Source organism: Monomorium pharaonis, chromosome 1 (genome assembly GCF_013373865.1).
Source record: "Monomorium pharaonis isolate MP-MQ-018 chromosome 1, ASM1337386v2, whole genome shotgun sequence".
Lineage (NCBI taxonomy): Eukaryota > Metazoa > Arthropoda > Insecta > Hymenoptera > Formicidae > Monomorium > Monomorium pharaonis.
This window is the reverse complement of record NC_050467.1, coordinates 22,169,874-22,194,872: the sequence shown is the minus strand read 5'-3', so window position 1 is coordinate 22,194,872 and position 24,999 is coordinate 22,169,874. Positions and strand designations below refer to the sequence as shown.

General features: G+C 37.8%; 1 protein-coding gene and 1 long non-coding RNA gene across 12 annotated transcripts in view; one reads left to right on the top strand and one right to left on the bottom strand.

The window, feature by feature from the left end:
- LOC105841127 (potassium/sodium hyperpolarization-activated cyclic nucleotide-gated channel 3) overlaps positions 1-24,999 on the bottom strand; it is a 130,043-nt gene that overhangs the window by 26,914 nt on the left and 78,130 nt on the right. The window lies entirely within an intron of this gene.
- On the top strand, positions 10,551-24,149 carry LOC105834723. The gene is made up of 2 exons (XR_004965021.1): positions 10,551-15,155; positions 15,783-24,149. It is a non-coding gene; the product is annotated as an uncharacterized LOC105834723 (long non-coding RNA).

Below are 24,999 nucleotides of genomic sequence, written 5' to 3'. Positions count from 1 at the left end.
AGACAATTTCAATTTAATTTAGCGCGAATCTGTAATCTCGAATTTATAATGAACACTATTCCCGGCGTTCTGGAAATATTAATATATGTCTAAAGAGAGAGAGAGAGATCACGACTTTATGCTAATTGGATTCGAAGTGAATCGAAAAATACGAGCGTAATAACAAAAGAGGCGACGTCGTGTTTTCTTATTCTTTCGCATTGAGGTAAATAATCGCGAGGTGAAATGAATTAACGGCGCGTGAAGAACTATGCCGTCCGATACCAGGTAGATTTTTCGAAGAGTTTTTGCATCGGACGAACTTTTTCCACGTAACGCTAGACAGTGACCTAGAAGCGCCTGTGTGGGATTATGCCTTGGCGATAACCGCACCCCGGGATCAGATTTATGCCGCTTTTTCGGAGGATCCGCTTTAACGAGCGTAGGTGGTGGGGGGGGGGGGGGGGGAGTTCCCTGAATTTGAGACAATTTACCACGTTCTCGCCTTTCAGAAGTACTTTTTCTCGGGTTGCACGCGGCCTTGCCCGGGCAGTTGCATTAACGCCTAGTTAAATTTTGCGTCGCATCGCGATTGTTAACGTGCTTGGAAACGCCAACGTTCGTATTATCACGAAGAAGCTTTCTCGCGTTAATTATCAAAAGTATCTTTTTTCACAAATGACGCAAGTGTCACCCTTCCTCTTCCGCCGTTACGTATTCTTCCCGGAAGTGTTTAGCGGCTACATGTCGCTTCGCTGACGTCCGAAAGCTGTTTCCAGCTGTTGATTAATTTCGCCGGTCGTGGAAAAACGCGGGAACCTGGAAGTGGAAGTGCCGGCGATACGCCTACACGTTCTCCGTGAAACCCCGCGAAACTTGGCGCCGGTACGGTATCGATGAAATACGATCTCCCACGCGCTTCGACCCTCCCCCGAAAGGCGGAATATGTTATCCCAGTTTTCCTTCCTGGATACTTCCAAGCTATTCTACCTGCGAGAGAGGCTGACCGCATTAATCTTAATTTTCTTTAGACGATTCGCTGGTATAACAGCGCCGTACATCAAAACTTTTCCGCCGTGCATTGAGTCGCACCGAGACTCTCTTGACCTTTCCCGTCCGGCGCGTACAACCCCTTTAGCCTTCTCTTATGAAAAAATGCGACACGTCGGAGAATTGCCGCGTCAGGAGGATGAATGATTTCTGGTTGCGAATGCTCGCGATCCATCTTGCGCTCCGAGCCGACGCGGGCGGGGCTGAAGATGCGTCGCGTCACTTTTAAATAAGGATTGAAACTTATTGAAGCTACTTACGATTCCTCAGATTTCAATACTACATTGGTCTCGTTATAAAAATAGTTTGTGTCAGAAAGCCGCTGGTTAAAGTATCATAAACATTTACTTGAAAAATAAAAGGGATCATTGATAATATAATATAAGTTGTAAAATAAACATTTCGGAATATTTATAATTTTTTGTTTAATTGTTACCGAAATGCACGCTACTATGTATATGTGTTGTATGAAATACTTTCTTAATTTCCTAAAGGGAAACATTACTAAAAGAGTGAAAATTGAACTTGTGCAATGTTCGAGTGATTTGTCACTCTAATTAGCACTCTATAAGAGTGAATTTTTACTCTAATTAGAGTACTGTTCATTCACGTTATATACTTATCCGCGACAATTATTGTAAGACACATTATTTGTACGACGGTAGAAAAATTGGAATTTAACGAATTCAGAGACTGTTTATCGAGGCAATTTTTAGTTACAATCGCGTATTTCTGCCTATAACCTTGCATATTTTAAGAACGTGTGGCGAAAGCGTTTTAGCATCATGAATATTGGAGAGGATTACTCATTTCTGTCCCTTGCGCGCGGTAAGTGCGCCGCCCGGAACCCCTTACCGCGCGTATTTGCCACGTTGAGGATTAGGGGTTTGCTTTACCGTATATATACTACATATCACGTATGAACGACGAATTTTGTGGCCGCGCAGCACTCTAATAGGATTACATCGAGAGCCGAGAATTTGGGACTGAGAATTTCATACCATTTTCTGCGTATACATACGTATTCCCATTCATACGCGACTCTGGTTTCGTTGTGAGAAATTTGGTCATTTAAAGTATGACATTTCGCTTGACATAACGCGGAGGATTTCGACTAGAGGCATGGAAGTATATCATAAAAATTGTGAACGTGCGCGACAATTCGAGGAAGCTACAGGTATTTCATAGACTCGCTCTCTATAAAAATGGACATAGTAGAGAAGAATTTATGAGTTCCAGGAAAAGCACGATCTCGCTAAGAATGCAAAGTTTTTGCTTCGCTGATAAATTAGAGTCAAATTTTTTACTAATAAATAACTTTATTATTTTATTATTTTTACCTTTTATTTTACCTTATCTAAATATGAATATTACGAAATTATTAAATACGCTCTTGATAAATATATAATAATGCTGAGTAATTTTCATATTTATCACATAAAATTTTTACATAAAAATAGGGTTAATTGGAGCATTTTACATTAATTTAAAGTGGAAGAAGTTTTATGCAATGCAGAAAATTAATCAAGACATCTCTCGAATATTAAATCTGGAATTGATGTAAATAATTTTTTTCTCTTAATTAATAATACGTATTGTAAAAGTTACTTCTTTCTGCTGTCATAATCTAATTTTAATTTATAAATAATATTTCGTAAAATTTTGTAATTTATACGCATTAATCAATGTTTAATTCTATGAAGCTGAATCTCGCGCAACTAAAGATTAAAGACAATCCCTAAGTAAGAACGTTGCCTTGAGGAAAAAAGTACATTTAAACTTCACGTTTTATTTTTTAAGATACATAGCACTCTCGTTCATTGTTAACGTGTAGAATTACTTCCACGTGTTTTGCGCAAAATAAAGTTTAAATACGCTTTCTTTTCTCTTAAGACAAGACGTTGCTTATATACATATATATGTGTCCCCTTTTTTTTCCATCCATCGCTTCAATCCATTCTTCTCCATTTACGACACAAAGACATTTCTCGTATGTTGCTGCAAGAATAAAAGCGAGAAAATCGTATAGACCATAGTCTCTCGTGCGCTAGCGTATCTAGGGAGAATTATTTACCGCAGTGCCGCGCTACATAAATGTGCAACGCCGCGTGTTTGTTGATTGGAAATGCATAATGCAGCATATCAGCGAAAATAACGTGCATTCGTGGCGGGCGAAAAAATCTTGTTATTATACGCTATTTGTAGAAGAGAACGAGCGGTGTGATAATAAGCTTTGTATCACTGCCGGAAGATGTGTTCCATCATTGCTTATTGTAATTATCGAAGCAGACTACGTTAACAGAATAAGGGGAACAATACGATACGCGACGTTCTAGGAGTTAACCACACATTGTTCCGACGTATTAGTTCTTCTGACATTGATGGATCTGTACGCTGTGTTCCCATTCTGAGAGCAAACAGGTTTTCGGGTATGAAGTTTGAAATTGATTCAACTGGAGGAAGAAAATGAGTGGACTAAAGATGATATCGTCAGCATTGTCTCTCGGGAAAACATTAGTGTAATTACGAAATTAAATCATTTTGCTTTTATGGCTAATTAATTTCCTAATTAAACGAAGATAATTCTATTGTACACGCACGACTAGCTTTTCAAATTATACGGTTAAAACGGGAGTGTTATTATAATGCAAACGGTTATATTCTTCTTCTGGTTCTTATTTCAATTAAAAAGCTGCGAAATACACATCTTGAGAATGTAATAACTTATTCGAGAATATTGGAGTTGTTCCCAAACTAGAAAAGTCTTTCCAGCAAAGAATAGCGGTTCTTTTTCTAGCAAAGTTGTATGTATTGTGATATTGTATATGTACTTGGCGCGAAACGCATCTCTTGATAAGCTTCGACAAACAGGTGGCAGTGGCGATAACTATTTTGTTCGCTTCACCGAACCTTTCACGATAATTCTGTTTGATGCCAAAAATGCAACTACGTCGATACTTGGCTGATTTCCATATCTTAAATCGGAAGCCACGCCTCACTTCGTTTTGTTGTACGTATTCGAGATATGTAAAAATCGTAGAAAAAATTATTGAGATTTATATTTATGAATGTACCTCTTTCACAAAAACATTATTATGTTATGTTTAATTTATAATAATAATTTCTAATAAGTTACATACCCTCTTTTTTATGCCTCGAATTGCCTATGCTTTCAAATTTCAAAGCTTTGATTTTTTTTTATTAAACTCGAACAAAAGTCAGTAAAATCAAATAAAAATGAATTAAATATGTATATATAATAAATAATATTAGTTAAATGAAATATGTTAAATATATAAATATAAGATATTAGACATAGAAATAATAATTAAATATTAAAATGTTAAAACTCATAATTGAGATAAGTAGTAGCTAATTAGATTTTAATTGACAAGTTATGTTACTTGGTAAATGCTTGGTGAATGCTTATATCATTATATGCACATGTAAAGCAGGGATTTTATCATAGTCACCTTTGTAAAACAAAGAGATCACTTAACATAGATCGGATTAACATATTCTTTCATTACATCGCAAGTTTCCATTTTACATGTCTGTTGCATTAAAACAGGGATAAACCCGCGGATTAAACAAGTTCTTACAGCAAAATACGAAAATACAACTTACGATTTATACAAGGAAAAATTCGTCGATTGCAAAGCGTCATTATCTTCATGTTTATAAACTTCTACTAGGAAATTAAAGTTAGAATTATTCATACGTTTCAAGAAACAGTTTTTTGTGACACGTCGCTTGATATTGTTCATATCTTGCATGAAATAACAACTTGTTTTATCTACATCTTCTATTTATCCAATAAAGTCCAAGAAAACATCATTTTAGAGGAATGTAATACCATTAAAGATGCAATCGTACATTACCGAGAAAACTACGTTATTCGCAATTGGAACAATTCCACAGCGGCCACCAGATTCTCAAGAGATCAGATTCACATATTTAGCTATGTATCGCTGCATACGTGCACAAACGCACATACATACACATACATACATACACACACGCGCGCGCGCGCGATCGCGTCCGATTATATTGATTAGTAAGAATCACCATGAAATAGCTCGTCCGTACACTTGCTCACAGGCTGAACAATACCGCGGGGTCGCTCATTGTTCGACAGAGGATGCTGACATAATCAGAATCACGATCGTGCATTTTATAGACTTGACGCGCAAACGATTTTAGCGATCTCTTCCTCGACTCGAAATTTCCAAAGTCTCTCATCTATCCTTAAATTTGAAACTTTATCGCAGTTGAAAAAAAAGGACAATTTTTATGGTCTGTTGTAATATATTTTCTTGAGTTTGATCTCATTTATTCGTTCGCGTGTTGCATTATCCAAAATAAACGAATGTAATCTAATCGGTTCTTCTTTAGCGTTTTGAAACTAGAATGATTTGATCGTATATCTCGTTGCAAGTGTTTTAAGAATGAGAATGCTTACATCTCGGATCGCACGCGAATAAACGATGCCTTGCCGCGGATCCTCGTGGTTTGCACGCCCGCAGGAGATATTTCCGATTCGTTTATTTACACGCGGTTCATTTTTGTGCAGTTTCCGCGACGAATTAAATACACATTCGACAGAGCTTCTATATTTAAGTGACTTTGATCCGTCGCGCGGCTTTCCATCGAATTGCGAGGTTTATTCGCGAGCTGTCGCGTCCTGTGAAGCGATACGCCGCACCGACGGGAATTATCACGGTTATTTCGGTGACGCGTTTAGATATCGGCTCACGCGGACCAGAATACGCCACGAAATTGCCGCTAACACGCGCTTAGCCGTAATTGGGATGTTAATAATTTATGCGTCGCTCTCTGACTGCGCATGTGGATGCCCTGCGCGCCGTAGAGTAATCTTTGATATTTTTCGGCTCTCTAATTGCCCATATCGGACATTTTGTCATCGTATTAATTTTATGATGTTTCAACAGAGTTGTCGTGCATCATAAATGCAGTGCGCTAGACACGGATATTGCAAGTCTCATTAAAAAAACGCGAGAAACGTTAAGAATCGCAGACATTTACACACGTGTAAATTATTTAATAACGTTAAATTTCAAATTATGTTTGGCCCAAAATTTGCACTTTCACCGAGTCTTCCACTAAAGGCCCGATTGCGGTAGCTGCAATAAAAGCATCTGGTGTATCGGTTATCGCTATGCTTTTGAATACCTCGCTTCGGTATGTAAAACCGGCTGACCAACGTTACTTGAGAATAATTGATTGAGCCGTTATAGCGCGCAGTCGACGATCAAACGTATCGCGTTGCGCTTATTAATGGGATACCTCGGACACCTTGGCCCACTTTATTTCCCATTTAAGGCTTATCCGTGTCACGTTAAATAAGCGAAATAAAATCGTCCACATTATACGAGCGATTTCGAAGAGGAGAAGAAAAATTTACGGCTTCAGCGAGAACGGAAGAAGAAAGCGGTATATTCGTCAATTAGTTATCTTATATCGGAGAACATAAATTCCCTGTCGGAACACGGGAGAGATGAAAACGTAGACCGCAAAGAGATGGTCGGTGAGTGATGTAAAAAGTTACGGAAAAAAGAAAGTATGGCAATTTGCATGATCATTTCTCAATGCTACAAACGAGACGCTGTACAAATTTTCATGTATTTATCGTAATCGAATTATGCAAATTTGAATACTTTAGAAATTACGCGCGAGCGTTAGGCGTGCCGTTTTACGCGTGTAACGACATGCGGAATACGGTAAACGAGAGTACATCACCAATCATCCTCGTCTGCTCGAATTGCTCCGTATTACACAAATTGGATTTTGCATATTAGATCCTAATGTTGTTACGCGAAGGCGTTGCAGCTTCCCGATTTATATGAAAGAAATTAATTCTACTTCTTTCTGTTAGCACATTATGCCATTTGTATGAAAGAGACGGAGGGTCGGTCCACACATCTCGCGGTGGGCGTAGGTCACGGTCATGATGGTTTCACGTTCGTGGAATTAGCGCAGAAATAGAGAGTTAATTAATTAAGTCATCTCTAATTACGCCTCCGGTTAAATTCATGATGATATTGTAGAATGCTCACATGATCTCTCTCTCTCTCTCTCTCTCTCTGTCTCTCTCTTTTTTTTCGCTCGTGGGGGTGTAGTGTAAACGTAGGATGCTTAATTGACGGCCGCGAAAGAGCGCAGCTTCGTTTTGTTTCTGAAGGTGGAAGTCATCGCAATTGGCTGAAATATGCGACTTTTTATGTCAGACTTATGAATGAAACTACGCGGCTGGCGCGAAGGATAATTCGGGGAGGGAAGAACCGGTGATGCGAACAATTAGCACGGTTGGCGTCACCATATGAATGGGTAAATAATCGGCTTTGCGTTTAAATTGATCGCTTAAACACCGACAAATCGAGTCTGTTGTAACGCGACACATTATACATCTCATATTTCCTCTTATCTATGGGGATTGTGGCTGATTTTGTGGCTTTATCTTAACAAGAGGAGACTGACAGATTAAAAAAATTAAACTTCATATAAAAATTAATATTGAAAAGATTTGTTCATTATTTAATAGCATTTATGTGGAAAAAAATATTAAGAATGTTACGTTCTAGGCAGTTGCAAATAACATTAAAAATACAAGAAATCATTGAGATCGTTATGTATAACCACTAATTGTCTGTGTTAAATTTAGTTCCATTAAATCCCATGCCGTGTTATCAACGAATTCACAAACGTGAAATATTGCCGTGAATCAAATTTTCTCGCATAGTTCACGATATAGCAAACCGCTTAACTCGACATGCATAAAATTTATTACGTCACGATTCTTGTTGATAAATTATACATATACATAATGAGATTTCGTGAATATGTATGCGAATAATAAATTTTCGAAATACTGTTTCGACCGAACATACCGTCGTTTTGCTAGCGATAGTTGATTTAAACAATCGATAATGCTTCAACAGCAAGAAGGCTCAAAAGAAACATTTGTTATCTGTTTTCCTGAGCTTTCTGCTACGTCTGTTTTGCAAGCGTTTCATTAAACATTTGTTCGATACCTCGTTTTAATTCCAGGTTATACATTATATTGATATTTGTTTTTCTTGATGTGTTACGTCATTAAAAATTCGAATATAGAAGTAAATGAAAAAAAGAATCGTGATAATTTTTTTTCGAATAAATTGAATTATGCAATATATAAATTATAATATAACCAAGAAACGCGCTAGGGAATAAAGTTAAGTGTGTTATAAAATAATGAATAATTACATTGGAATATGGATTATTAACTTAACTCTGACATTTGCGAGAAAAAAACTTTACGTGTTGAAAAATTTATTCTTCAATTATCATATCAATTAAACTCATGTTAAACATGTGAATGGGATGAATTATTTTTGTAATCGTCTGAATTATTAAAAATTCACGTCTTCCGAGTCTAAATTCTGTGCGCAGTTAACAAGTCTCCGCATTCAAACTTGACAGAGTTATATATTTACGGAAAACTGTTCCCCATTGTGTCGTGAGGCGCTCCACACTACACCCTGACACTAAATCTTGGTTTATGGCGTACAGTTTGCATTTTACGATGATGTATTTTGTAACTGCATTCCACGTGTAATGACAAAGCGGCTACGTATAGTTTAGGAAGATAGTCCAAAAGTTCCGGTCTAGATGGACTCGTTCGCGATTGTCGGACATGTTGCATCTTCGCGTGGCTAATAAAGCGACTATTCGCCTGGCAGTTTCTGGCATCCGCGATGCCGCGGGTAAAGACCGGAAGTTGCGAAAACGCGTTTCAGCGGTCGGTCGTTCGCCAAATATAAAGTGGGGTACAAGTGTTTGTTCGGCGATATCTAAACGGCGAGAGATGAGTTTCGAAATAGCCGATAGGATGCTTTCAGGAGGCTGAAACGCCGCGTGCACTGCAGCGATTTTACGAGGCGATCAGTTTTTAGCTTTTATGCTTGTGATGAAACGGTATCGCGATTTTGTTAGAATTAGGCTGTGCAAAGTCGTGCAATAAGACAATATTAATTCTTGGTCGTCTTTCGTGTCCATATCCACGGACATTTTAATTTTTTTTTATAATTACAATTAATTTATAATTTGAGAATAAAAGTCTTTTCTAGAAAAAAATTTAACTTTATTTTTAAAACAATTTTTTGAGTTTATGATATAAAAATTTCTCTATTTGGTATATACAATAATTATTTTAATATATTTGGCGATTTTAACGACGAAGAAAATATTTAAAGTTAGGAATTTATTAAGAAAATTTATTGCAAGAAATTGTGAAAAAGAGTGATGAATAAACTATCGAAAAAGTTGTTCATCCTTATTAAGGAATTTAGATGACAAATGTATCACTTATTAACATATCCTAAAAGTTAATGTACCAAAAGTACATCATGTGTATGCATTATTCTAATAATCCAGATGCACATCACTGTTTGCTAAACGAATTGATAATTCTCCCCAACTAGTCGACTAAGTACTCGCGTTTAACCTTGTCTACTTCGATTATACCAAATCGGATCAATTAAATCTTATCATAACAACGTTACCGATGGTATCTTAATAACAGCTCTTTTATGGTACCTGCCACTAGTCGTTAAAAGCTGTGTAGCTCTTTTCCAGTACAATTATATCGTTAACGAAAACGCGCCTGAACGAGGAAGCAATTTACCGTTTAGCGCCGTGTTTGTGTCAAAATGTCAGTTCATTCTTTGAGATTTTTTTATCTAACTAGCTATGCCCTGCCACGCGTTGCTGTGGCTCTCTTTTCTTATGCTACGTTTTTTTCAAATTTTCTTTGCTTTCGTTGTTTAACTTTCAAGAGCCTTGCTTTACTATTGCTTTTTTAATTTTATTTTTGAATAAGCATTTATCTATCTTTAACAAATCTAATATTCATTTATTCACGTACTTCTAACTTTTTTTCTAAAAGCTGCCATGGATTTAGAAATCCATTCAAAAAACTGTTTTAAATAAATTCCTTTTTTTTCAATAAAATAACAGCCATCTTTATTTTTCTTATTACCTTAATTTAAACACAATAGAAACATTCTTCGCCTCTCCCGGTCTCTCCCGTCTCTCCTGGTCTCTCCCCGTCTCTCCCGGTCTCACCCCGTCTCTCCCGGTCTCTACCCGTCTCTCCCCGTCTCTCCCGGTCTCTCCCGGTCTCTCTCCGTCTCTCCCGGTCTCACCCCGTCTCTCCCGGTCTCTACCCGTCTCTCCCCGTCTCTCCCGGTCTCACCTCGTCTCTCCCGGTCTCTCCCCGTCTCTCCTGGTCTCTCCCGGTCACTCCCCGTCTCTCCCGGTCTCTCCCCGTTTCTCCCCGTCTCTCCCGGTCTCTCCCCGTCTCTCCCGGTCTCTCCCCGTCTCTCCCGGTTTCTCCCCGTCTCTCTCGGTCTCTCCCCGTTTCTTTCCGTCTCTCCCGGTCTCTCCCCGTCTCTCCCTGTCTCTCCCCGTCTCTACCCGTCTCTCCCCGTCTCTCCCGGTCTCTCTCCGTCTCTCCCGGTCTCTCCCCGTCTTTATTATAGTTATAATTGTAGGAAAGAAATTTAATTAACCTTAAATTAATAGCTAATTAAATTTAGTAGCTAAACTTGTTCTTGAGATGGAATCAAAGAGATAATCTTACTCACAACTGTTATAAATTGTTTTGGTTTTCCAAAAATTTTAATTTTAATTACCCATTATCCTATGAAGCATATTATTTAGATACAAACAATAATAGGAAATTATTGACATTAGCGTAATCGATTCGAAGAGATACATTATATTGAAATAGTTATCTAATTATGATCAGCGTCCGATCTAGTTTTGATTAACGTCCGATAACAATTATGGATATGCGGAAAAATAATCGTCGCCAAACATAGTGCGTAATCACGCTAGTATTATCGACTTGATTGTAACGAAACCGATCAACCGGCCGGCTGGCTGATCGTCGAGAAGAAGAGAGGAAGAGACAGCCTCTTAATCTTCGATTAATAAAATATTTTCGCGGTTCACTATTTCTTATAGTCGATGCCGCGGCGCGACCATGGCCCAGTGAGATCGAATGCGCTCACCTTCGGCCTCCAAATACCGATCTATTCGAAACGGTGCCTAGAGCAACCTGGAGATACACAGGCATGTACACGTGTGCGCAATATTCCTTATATGCCCAGGCCAACGGCATATATCTACCTATATCTATTCGCATATACAAGACGCCGCCGCATCGGCGCACATACATACATACCTACATACATGGCCGATACATATGCAGGCGCATACGAATACCCCTTGGGATTACCTGCTGGCAGCGAAGGTGATTCCCGACAGTTGAAGAAGTGGGCTACCAGGGAATCAGGGGTAAAATGTAATTTCGACACGAGAGAGTTGGCCTTGTGCTATCGGGAAGTTACAGTCGAGGCGTGAGAATTCTTTCGATCGCGGGGACTTCCGATTCTCCCGGATTCCATTTTTTCCATTACGATATGAAAAACTAGATAAGAGAGACGAATATTGCACTTTATTGTTTTTCGCGGTTGGATATTCTTAAGAGTGAACGTACAGAATGTATACTGCGAGATACGACGAAAAATTATTGTATGAAGTGTCGTACAACTCGAAATAAAGTTTTTTATGATCTGTAAATAAGTAAATGGATGTCTGCGTTCGTGATCGATAGTAAGATATATTCAATATTGAAACGTTACATTAGCTTCTATCTAAAAATACAAAAAAAATTTTTATTTTTACAAGACTTTGATTTTCACGAAAGATAACACTCATAAATTCTGTCATATTTTCATTTCGTTTTCTCTCAGAAAATTTCTTACTTTTTGTATTACTTGTACAATCCATAAATCGCTCTTACACCGTTATGAAATCATTTCCATCGGAATCGTTGATTCAATTAACTCACGAGAATGTATATTTTCATTTCAATTCACCGTTCATCCGTACCGATCGTCGTATTTTTTGTTGCTTCGGGTTAAGTCGTTGAAGAATTAGCGACATCAGCGAAGAAATTTCCCTAATGCGGATCGTTATTATGCGATTTACTCTCCTGTTCTTTGGCCAGGAACCTGCGTGACGCTTCAACGCATCGGATCGAGAACGTGCACGTCGGGATTGTCATTCAAATCGTGCGTCTATATGCAAAAGTGCGATCTATTACACGGCGATCTTATAATGCGCAATAGATTTCGCGACGGAGATCGATCGTATCAGGCAGGTTCGCGGGTTGACTTGACTGAACTGCATTAAGCACCGTGTGTGCGTGTCAACACGCTATATATATAATCTAGCTCATAAATTACGATCGGCAAATGCGAGAGTTTGCGTTAGACGATGATTAATCACGCCGTCAGCTCGCGGGAAACATTCACCGGCTGAGAGAGTCCGGAACTTCAACGATTATCGTTTTAACAGGTGCGTAGACAGTCCTCCGTCGCCGCGAAGCTGACGCCAATACGCTACCGAAGGAATCGGTTCCGGTGAATGCAGCTATGCTATATCGGACGGGAAGCCATATATTTATCGAACCGGTATCAATTCCGCCTTGTGCTAGTCGGATTTTCGTAATCCGTATTTGATAAACATACCTGGAGCCGAGATAGCTTGCGATGCGCATATATGTTGGACGAGCATATATGTATATGGTTTTCGCGGAAACTGACAAACCCAAAGAGAGTTAATAACTGTACGTGGAAAGAGCGATTGCGATATGAAGAGAAATAAAACCTAAATTGATTTCCCAATCGGCCATTATGTCGAATTGTAGAAAAATATTTCGAAAATAATATCGTAAGTTATTATAGTAATTATCAGTCATTAAGCATGGGATAATAGAGGGTTGATGAGCGTCGGATTGATACATTTTTAATCTTAATCGTGAATTGATCTGCAATTTGCGAGCCACGATAGCTCGAAGGAAGTCCGAGCTGCGAGAGTGATCGTGCTCCGTTTCCGATAATCTTACCGGAACGAGATGGATTTGCCGTTTCAGACGCTTCCTGTTTCAAGTACCTATATGGTATATTTTAAGACACGTGACGCATGGCGTTTTAAAAGCCCGGCGTTAAATGGCGTTGTAAAGAAAGACCCTCGAGTCTCCGTTCAACGGGGGCGTATTGTTAATAGTCTCTGAATTATGTGGCACACACCATTATGGTGCGAAATGGTACTTATAGAGTATAATTTCCGGATAGTGGCCACACACATCTTCTGAAGGCGACCGCGAAATAATGCGATCGCATTAATCATCGGATGGACGGTCTGTTAAATGGTTTATAAATGGATTAATAGAATATCCTCGTTTATAAATAAAAAAGATAAATTTTATTTTAATTTTTTGAGAAATTTATATTTAGTGGAAGGTCGTACAATATATACTGGCGTAGACCTCCTGGAACGGCACGCTCTTATTTCTCGGAAACTAAATATTGCACGGTATTAATACTTATAAAAACATGATCTGCTTAAATGATTAAAGAAATAACAACCCAGTTCATGACTTTTTTCTGTATAAAATCTACTAAAAAAGAATCTTTACATATATCGTGTTATGTCTTGCGGAACATAAAATATTTATATAACCAACAAAAAAAATGTTTTACATCGAAATGAAGTGAGACTTCCACGAATCCTTATATATATATATTAACTAGAGTAATATTTCTAATAGTCGAGAGTGGATAGTAACAATTTAAATTTATTGCCATATTACTAGCTGCTAAACGATAATGTCGCTTTGAAAGAATCGAAATGGATGTGATTAACTCTATCTCGACGGTGTATCTTGAAATTATCCATGAGTGCGAGATTGTAACGCGGTATCGCGAACGAAATGCGACATTATGCGTACCCCTCCCCCTCCTCTCCCCTCGGCGGAGATCTTTATGTAACGCATTGTCGCGAAGCAATCGGCATTACATAAAGTAAGCAGCGATTATTACGAGCGCGTGCGAATTTGTTAAAACGTTGTCGGTTAATATCATACTTATCTGCTAGTCCCCACACGATCGTCAGCGCGGGTCGGTGGTTTTCCAAAGACGAGGAAACCGACGATTATTATTCTCCTCAAGGCTGCTCGACATAAAGAGAGGCGACAAGCGGATACACGTGGAAAGCTATTCGCCTAATCGATCATCACGCATGGTATTCCCATGGAAACGGTTGAATCGAAGTATCCGTAGTGTTATAGTGTCCATTCAATGTTTACAGTATCGACGTGAGCCTGGATTGTTATATATAGAGCGTTCCATTTATCGTAAATAACATCAACAGTATTTACAATTATAATGTCCGTAATATAACAATGATATGTAAGCTAATAGCTGATAATGCTATGTGAGAATCCGATAATGCTGTGTGTACACTGGACAAATGATTTCTTTATCGTTAAAAAAAGTTTACTATATTTTGTGTTACAATTATCGCGATTATTATCAAATAATTGTCACATTAATGATCATGATAATATAAAGCTAAGTTACTTTCTATTGTGGTATAGGCACACTCTTGATTATCTAATGTATTACCGCATGTGTAATCACGTTAGAGATTGATTCAATAAGGAACTATTTCTCGGTTAACGTTCAGATACTGTTTCAATTAAGGCAAAAATGCGAAAATATATTGAGGGAGATAAAATTTTTTACTAGCTCGTAACGCACATACGAACTCGCTAGAATAGCTGTTCGGGAAACTCTGCTCGCGCACTTTAGAGGGTTATCACTATCGAGTTCTCCGCCGTTGCCCCTTCTACCGTCACCTTTTATCGGCGCATAAACGAGAAGGAAAGTTTCGCTTTAAATTGGCAAACGATTGCTTTATAGCTTTTCCATAATTGAGGGTGAGGTAGCTCACGCCGACAGCATTTCATTCTCTCTTCCTTCTCCTCCACCCTCTCTGTGTATATGCCGCGAATGCCTAATAAGATCGAGGAAACACCCGGAGATTTCTGGAGCAAGGTCGTAAATCGCTCGGGCCGGAGTAGCGGGGAATATAATCTCCAGACGTTTCAAGTTCGCGCAGCCATTAAAGTCAGATCAGGCGATCTGGACAGCTCACTCGGCTACTGTGTCGCTGGCTCATCAGTTATCCGTTGGTCAAGTTTGTTAATACAAGTTGTAAGTGCCGAAGGCAATTAGATTGCTTTTGTTCGCGAATACTTTGTTAACGTTCCGTTGCAGCTTAGCAAACTTTAATATTGATGAGATGATCGCGGTATTTCGCAGCCTCAACAATCTCGATTTTTAATATTAATCTTAGTTTGCCACACTTATTTTTAGTTATCTTCCCTGTCATTCCTGGGGATTGTAATTTTGTCATGCTACATCTTTAAATTGAAAGTATATTTTTAGCTTATTATTTTTTAAATTGATACTTCAGATCAAGACAGATAAACATGATTTGAATAAAAAATATATTACAAAAAAACAACAATGTGAAAAATCGCATTGTACCTCATATGTCGAGCTAGGGTTAAACGTTTGATTCACTTGTGGCGAGTAAAACATTTCATCAATATCGCATAAGATATTAAAATTAAGAATTATCCTCGCTTATTGAACATATTAATCTTGTGAACAGTTAATTGTTCCGTAAAATTAAATTCCACAGATGGAAAGTTCAAACAAAGGACAGTCGGAATGATATTCTTTCTCATTCGCGACATTCTTTGCGAAAACAGCCTGACGCGACGTCCTAAAGTAAACTCAAGCTTGCACTCGTTCAGACGTGTTTTTTTTTTTAAGCGGATGTTCGCATCGCTGCCGGGGAAAAAATGCTGCCGCCTTGCGCAATCGAAGTGCGATGACATCGCGAGAGAGTGACACTTCTCTTTTATCCGGTTTTAAAACGGGGCGCAGAGGTGATCGGAAACCGACGACCGACCGACCGGATTGGAAATTGCAGAGGCCTTGTTCGGGTCTGCCCTATCATTAGGTAGTTTGCAAATTTAAACAATGGTTTCCTACTACCGCTAGCACGAACCACCATCGTGGTCGAGTACACGGCCAGCACGGTTACGCAACCGACCGGGAGAATCACGTGATGACCCTGATTGGGAGCAAAGCCGGTGGGCAAGAAGAAGGCCCTCGATCGAGAGAAAAGCAAAGAAATCGCAATCGAGCGCAAAACCGATCACAACGACAATACGATCGTGTCGCGAGAGGAACTGACTATCAACGTAAAAAAAATCCACACTTGATAATCTTCATCTTGCTGTGAAGCGATTACGGTATTTATCATCTACTATTATGTCGTTCAGTGTTGATTATTCTATCCGTTCCTTTGTAGTCTGCTACACAACCTTGTATAAGATATATGAAAACATTTTATTGTTAATCTCATCAGATATTTTTCTCAGTGTGTCAATTCCATTTATTAAAAGAGTCCATTGATGTGCGATTGTGCAACAATTATGGCTTTTTTTGCTATAAATTTTCTGTAAGTAGGAAACGATAATTTAAAAACATTTTTAGACGTGTAATTAAAGAATTTTTTAAAAATTATTTTAACGAGATATCCACAAGGATAATGGCTACAAAAAATAGTTGGAGTGTTAACATTATTTTTATTTCATGTCGACGTATTGTAACGTTTTCATGAGTCTCGCGAATATTTGTTGAATCATCGATGAAGTTACGTTAATTCGTTTTATAATTTATAACTGTTTTGTAACCGAAAGTGCATCGAACTTTAGAAACGTTTTTACGATCTCAATTAGTACGATTATTTGTCGAGATAATGAAATAACACGCGAGAATGGAATAACAGATTATTAAAAAAGATTTTTGTATCTTTACTTGGTGAAAACGACCACATTTAATCGGATAAGTGAGGCACGTGCCGGACTGCGATTATGGTAATTATGTAATAAAAGGGCATATTTAACGTTCCGTATAATTAATCGACGAATAAAACATCGTGGCCAACGAGGTGATGGCGTAATCGACCGCAATGCCGTACTTTTCGCTTCCTATATCGGCAGCACGAATGGTAAAGTGCACTTCAAATAGAAAAGCCAGATTACTCACTCGATTTCCTTTGTTGAACGCTGAAGGCGTGGATCTCTGCACTGAGTTATTTGCTTGTTAAATGCACTAATATTATGTACGTATATTCAAATGTTGATTTCATTTCTCATCTAAAGAAAAAAAAAAAGATTTTCACATATTTTTATACATGTGTGATTACATTCCTATATGTTCTTTCGCGGAGTTTTTAAAACATTTTAGTGTCATTTAAATTTGAAAGAAAATTTAATTTTCTGTCATGTGATTCTTTTTCACATGTTTTTGAAGGTCCTATTTAAAATGCATTTACATTTAAACTTCAAATTAGAATTCTTTTTAAGTTCACTTAAAAACTGAACGAGACAAACAAGGGCTGTTTCGTAGTTTCTTAAAATCATAGCGTTTTTGAAATTTTACGTGGTAATTGTTGATAATTTGATATTATCGTCCGAGAAGATATTGACGAGTTAAATGAATAGATACATATGCAGGAAATTTTGATGGAAAAATGTAATTATAATTTTACGAAAAATTTAGAATCGATAAAAATGTGGAATTTTATAAATATGACTTCGTAAAACACATCAAAGCCAATTTTGGCCGTGATGCATCATAATTACCCAGGGGAATGGTCGTAAGACCCAAGAACAATTTTATGCGGTAGATTCGTAAAGTGGCGCGAGTTCCTTGGTTCCCCCGCGTGTCCTGCATAATCGATTGTTCCTGACAGCATCTTAATTGCTCCCGGGTACCGTGGCCGGGGAAAACTCGGTCACAATGACACCTCGCGTTTTCGAACGAACGACGAATTCGTTCGAGCGCGGACAAGCGTTCTAATTAAATCCATTTCCGGGGGAACAGACTCGCGTCGCGCCGGAGAAATTAAGTCGCGACGGCTCATTAACGTTCAATCGCCGGTTAATGCCGATGCAAAAATTCGCCGCTAAAGTTAATTGATCCGCCTTCCCCGCGGGAGCGGACGGAAATAGATGAATTAATTGCGGTCTGAGATTTCTTTGCGTAAGGGACGCGACAGAAATAGACGGCCAGCATCCATGTTGAATTGCACAACGTTCACTGCTCCAGAGCCGGGATGATAGAATAGCCACGAGATCTTAATTGACCCGAGGGAATGCACGGCTATGAACCGCGCGCCGCGTTACATACAATATGCAGTCAGCAGCCACGCATACGCATGTATATGCATTGTCTCGTCCCCGCGAGAAACGCTACATGAGACTAATGACGCCGTTTGCGACGCGAACTAATCACGAGAGAAGTAGTAAGGAAGGCACTGACGTATTACATCTCATCGAGCGAGAATCGTGATCTCGGTAGATTCCGAGCGACTGATTTCGGTGGCGACGAGTCATTAGAATGGAAATGACAATGCTCTCGTAGAATAGTTGAATATAAATTAGAATATCAGAACGAGATCTAGAAGAGTATAAAAACGTCTAGTCGCATCTACTTTGATTGCATTCGCTGTCTAATGTATGTATTAATTATACAATTTCACAATTTGCGGATAGTTATTATAATAATTAGTTCTTGTTATTACTAGAGTGAAACTATGAAAAATGTGCAGTATGCAGTACACAGAAAGAATTTTCTCTTAGAATTTTCAAACCTTCAAGATCATATTTACAATAACATGGACTTCGGAGAATTTTATGATACTTTTAGTGAAATTTTATCAAATTTATATTTATAAATATTTTATTAAATTATAATAAAATTCTTCGAAATTCATGTTGTCTTATGACTACTATGATTTTAATGGTAAATTCTGAAAGAAAATTCTCCTTGTGTAAATCATTATGTACTTCATGACGTAACAAAAAGTTCTTTTAGTTGCAACAATATCGTTCCTAGTAACTGAGATGATACTTTTGAAAAGCTCAGTGCGCCTGATAAAATTGTTAGAATTCTTCTACGAATTGCGCCTCTGCGGGTTATGCAAGAGAAGAAACAGTTGATTCGCGAAATTTACGAGTGCACCAGAATATATGTAGATACTGGAGACGCGAGGTAATTAGCAGCGAGCGATAAAATTATCGGGATGTACAACACGGACTGCGGCATGCGAAGCAAAAGCGAGATTTGAAGCAGGACCTCTGCTCTTGTGCTACCAGGCGCTTAATCGAATATAATCATCAGCTAGCATTCGCGTACCGACCTAGAAAGACATAATAGTGATAAAGCAGAGTCGTGAGAAGAAAGACAACTAGGGATTGGATTGTAGAAATAAACAAATCTTATACCGGGTTACGTCATTTTTTATCTACGATCGAGTTATTGAGTTGTCGCATTTAAAACTTTCTTAGTTTTTAAATTACTAACTGCATTATGAACCAGCGATAACCATTAACTAATTTCCTAAGATTGCATCGCAGACGTTAATTGCTAATCTATATTTCAAAGAGTCATGAAACCAAAATTCGATGGAGATAAGAAGCATTACGATTTATGATTAAAATAGAATTATTAATTGGCATTTAATTATAAATCGAGTGTTATATAAAGTGATTGATCACGATATGTCGATCAGCGATGCAAAATGGAGTTATTTCACTAAAAGCACGTGTGACAAAGCAACTGCATTCTTTTGTCTCCGGGTTTTTCCTGCAGGTATATACATTATGAAGCATATTATATGAATTTTTGCGTATATCATAATTTTAATAATAAAGCGACGTGACGAAACCGATATTGTTTATAACAATCATCACGGAAAACTCCGATTTTATGTCATAAATTTTGTCCCGTTTGCTCAAACGACAGCGTATTTTTGCAAGTGCAACGGATGATGGATACAGGGAGGGGTTGTTTTGCAGGAAGAGCAGGAAGAGCAAATGCAGAGCAGGCGGATGAAGTTATATTTTATTTTTATGAGCGTTTTAACAAGTAAAGAATTACGCACACGAATAACATTTTACTGTTGGCTGGAGAAGCTTATATCAGCGAGAAATATCGAATGCCCCGCATGAGATTCATACGTGTAGCACCTGGAAATGGCATGAAAATAAATCCAGTTGCTTCTTAATCCACTGTCTGTTGATTTTTCGTTGTATAGCACGTTCCAGGAAATGATGACTAAATGCGATGCATTATTTGAATGCATAAGGAATTTTCACGTAAAATTACATGTGACTGATTATATATATATATTTTTTTTTACGAAAAAAAGTTTATTATCTCTTTCACAAAGTGCTGTTTTGCGAGGGAAAAATGAAAAAAATTTTTTCTACAATTGTTTAATATCACGATAAAATGCAAATTTATAGAATTTTATTATACGTAAAATATTTTATTTGGAGAGAATATTTATTCGAATTGTGTTTGATTAAACTGATTGGATATATAGTGTGTTCCCGGTACCACGATATACTCGATAGAATACTGAGGACAACCCATCGATTGTCATTGTTTGATCGACCGGAGGAGTCTAGGGGGAATTACTGGTTGGCGTGCATGCATGCTCAATTGAGAGCGACACAATATTATTCCTCGCTATGAATTTCGATGCCTACAAATTTATCCTTATGGTAGCCTAATAATAATTGGACATATACATATTTATTACAGTTTGATGAAATAATTACAAAAGTTTATTATGCTTCTTTTTTGGAAAAACGACAAATTTGTTATTTGACATAATTCTCGAAAACTTTTCACAAGTGTTACTCGTACATATTATGCTTTTATAAAAAAAAATTATTTAATTTTTTATCATTTTTGTGACAGCACATACGTATCTCAAAATATATAATATATACACATATCCATATACATATGTATATATATGGAAATTTTATTTTATATTTTTATCAATTATTATTTTACATGTGTCCTCAGTCAAAACTTTCTACTACAAAGAAAAGAAAGAATAACATATGAAAATCTTTCCTATAAAAATAAAGTCTGTTTTTTATATTATCATGTAAAACTAAAAATCCATTTGTTTTATTATATTTGCTCATGAATCATTTACTACTTTGTAATACAAATATTATATGTTATTTTTATATTGAGAACAATTATAAATATTATTCTCAAAAAATTATTAGGCTCTATGTAGTCAGCTACACGTGATCGAGCAACGCGCCACCAATGACACTGTAGCCTCCAGCTTAATCGGATGATTATTCTGAGATCATTCTTACAACTGGACTGGAGGCGATATATATTTATGGATACACGGTTGTAACTGGCTCAAGCCGGACCAACTTGCGCTGCTTCCACGGTCTCTCTTTCTCTCTTTGTCCCTTCGAGAGCTACTTTTCTCATCCAGTTTTTGTTCCGTTAATTTCTAGGATATTTCAGGCCGCTTTCGTCGAGTCTTAATCTCTTTAACCGTGGATAATTTGCTATTTCGCGAATACGCGGCACAAAGTGCTCGCAGTGGATATCTCGCGCTTCGCCGAAAGTTTCCTCTTCGTTTCTTAATTCAACCGGCACACAATAGTCTATTTCTCGGATCTCGAATAAACCACCGTGACAAACGTAAAATAGGAATTTCTCCGTTAGTCGTCTTTCCCAGCGACGACGCGGCAGGAGATTCGCAGAAATGCTGAAGCGAGCTCCTCGCCGTTCACATTATAACGCAATCATTTACGTATATAACGAGCGTGTCGCGTGGTCGCGTTTATTACGTTATATAAATTACACACGTAACTATGCGGCCGTCCGTTCGTGTTCAGAATACGATTTTTCGCCCATTACGTCATCTTTCCATTCGGCTGTTCATGGACTGCCTAATAGCGCGCGGTATTATAAAATTTTATTTTATTAATACATGACGCAGCTCGATCGCCTCGAGTTTCTGACGAGGACAAAGTTTGAAGGCGGCTTCAAAGTTTGACGGCAGTGTCAGCGATTCCTCGTTTGTCTCGTGTATAAGTTATCCTCGTCGCTGATAGACGCTGCACACGTACGACCTTACCACGATCCGGATACAGTTCCGCGTATCTCTCATACGAATACATAATTTTAGCTTCTTGAACACGCTCCTTGAATACATTGCCGCGATACATGCTCGCACGTAAATATCGTCATCCGCCGCCAAAATTTTAACCTTTATTTCATGCATGCGTTAGAAAATGATTAAATGAATAATCGAGCAGGACCACATCGCAATTTGTTATCAATCTTATATTTCTCTTTTATCTAGTTTTTCAAATTTATATAGTTATGTGAGAGATTAAAAAATTATTAATTAGATATTATTATCGTTGTTTGTATTTATGACTGTGAAAGATTAAATTCGGCAACGCAGCTTGCATATTAAATGCTGAGGGTGGAAACCGCGTCACTTGCAAGATCGCAAAAATTCAATCTTTAGCGAATCTTTAATGAATCTCTGTGAAAATTAATTCGAAGCTTTGAAAGTTTGACAATGCTTGAAATTTTTTTTTTAAACGCTGGTAAATTAAAAGAAAGACGCGATATCAGAAATAACACCTTTTCCAGCATAAGTTTAAACTACAAGAATAAGTAAGACCTTAAAGACTAAAAGTCACGAAATTATGAATACCGCTAAGAACTAAGAGCCAACACAGGATACTGTCGGTTCTTAGCGGCATTTAATAATTTCGTGACTTTTAGTCTTTAGAGCCTTATTTATTTTTATACCTCATTCTTTTTTTTTTTTTTTTTTTTTCGTTGAAGCATAATGCAGCTGACGTCGTCGCTCGGAATGCAGTTTAAATCGCTAATTACCGTAGAATAGCTCAAGTTAATGAAAACGACTAGAGCAGAACGGATGATTGCGCAGCAATAGGCGATTAAACGTCGTCTGAATTGCCGTACCGATACGATGATTGTTCAGATAAAAATAATCCCTGCTCCTTTAAATACTTCACTTCGAAGGCAATATTTTTTACCCCCATCAAAGCGAAACCAATGCGCGTAAAATACATTGTATACGTAAGCTGCATTAACGCGCGATTCTTACTTTTACTTTTGACTATTCAGGCATTGAAAACTTTATCGTCTTTCTTTCACGATGCTGTGGACACATTTTACTTCGAAATGTGAAAGAAATAGCTCGGAGCTTTATTATATTTTCGCGTCTTTGTTCAAACTTGGTATTTAACACTGAAATGCCAAAGACGGACAATTTGTCTGCCGGCAATTTTGTGTTCGTCTACAGTAATTATCGCTTAAGTGCATTTTCTCTCTCTAGTACTTTCAGAGAGATGTGATTAGACTTGGATAAATACACGGCGAAATACGTTATTGGTTGTATAAAATAAAAATATAAAAACAACATGCGTCCTAAAAATACAAGAGAAATCGCACAGCATCGGAAAATCGCATTTCATAAAGGTAAAAATTTTCTCTCGCGTATCCGAAAGCGGAGAATGTTAAATGTAGAACACCCGAATATTCGATACCGCGGCCGTACGCGATAAATCATTCGACTCGGGAGCTCAGTTTGCATATCTTAACATTATCAACGGTAAATCAAGCACGAAGAAAGTCGTTTTCACCGTAGACGCGGCTTCTTATACAATTTAACACAAAACGAGGCGAGGAAAAAAAGGAACGTACCTAATATGCCGTCCGGAGTTAAGTAGCGTGGTTTATGTTCGCTTTTATGATGTCTCATATTTATAGAAGCTCCTTCCTCTAGGAGAGAGTGTGTTCTCACGCGACTGAGTCCCGTCAAGTTATGTTCCAACCGACACACAAAGCAGAGATAAATATGTGCAACCGCTAGCATGAAAGAAGCTTTTATGACAGAAACAATCGTATATCTTATTCCCTGCGGCCTACGAAAGAATAATGAGTTTCCTCGTCCTTTTTTTTCAGGCTACCCGTAGGTATAACAATATTTTCATTTAATTTTACAATGTTTCCGCGAGATACCGTCATACGCATGATACCGTCATGAATGTCACGTATCGCGCGAGGCGAATTGAACCCGGCGAATTACGGATTCATGAAACGTGCCGCAAACGGAGGACAGCGATTTGGTGGCTGCATATTAAAACAAAGGAAATGATATTGTCGGCATTGTGCGTTGTAAATTTTTAATATTCCGCACCGAGTACCTCCGGGTAGCTTCCGAGGAGCTTCCAATAAAGTTTTCAGCTGAAATCCAGTTGAGATTATCCGAAAGGCACGGTCTTGCTATCTACTTATACTTCCGAAACTATCTGAATAATTTGAATATATTCGGCAATTTCGGGATATCTCGCAATTAATTGGTTCCTACAGGGAAAGAACCGCTTTGCTGAAGTATCTAAAGAAATTTTGTTAGATGTATATCTAAAAATAATTTTATTAAATCGTTATGAAGAATCAAATAATTATGAAGAATGCTCAACTGATTGCTAGAATGTCAAAAATTTTTCGCAGCATTATGCTTTCTATGCTAATTATTTTGCTGTGCTAATTATAATTTTTTTGATGGTCTAATAAAATTATTTTTAGTTAAATACTTAGATACATCAGCACAAAATCGCTTTTTAAAATTTATTTAATATAAAATATATATTTTTTTAATTTTGACTATTAACAAAGTTATATATATTGTACGAAATGTAAATGGGGGGAGTCATTTTCTGTATCCTTAACTTCGGAATACAACGAGCTTACGAATTTTAATCAAGACATCATCTTTCGCCTAAATTTTGCTCAAACGATTTAAATATTAGGTACAAGAAAAAATTGGTCATATCGAAATTCGCATCGACATCATGTCAAGGATCCTTGTTAATTGCTCAGGATGGATCCATTAACACGATATCTCCTATAGAGACATGCACATGTTCGGGATGTTCGGATAATGAACTGCTGACGGAGCGACATTAGAGCCGACTATGTGGCACGTGTTATCGGATATTTCGGCTATCATTTATATTCTGACCTATAGATCAAAGACCACATTCATTTAGGGCGCATGCCCTCTCAAAATGCCACGCCGATTTTCCGTGTATCTATCCTA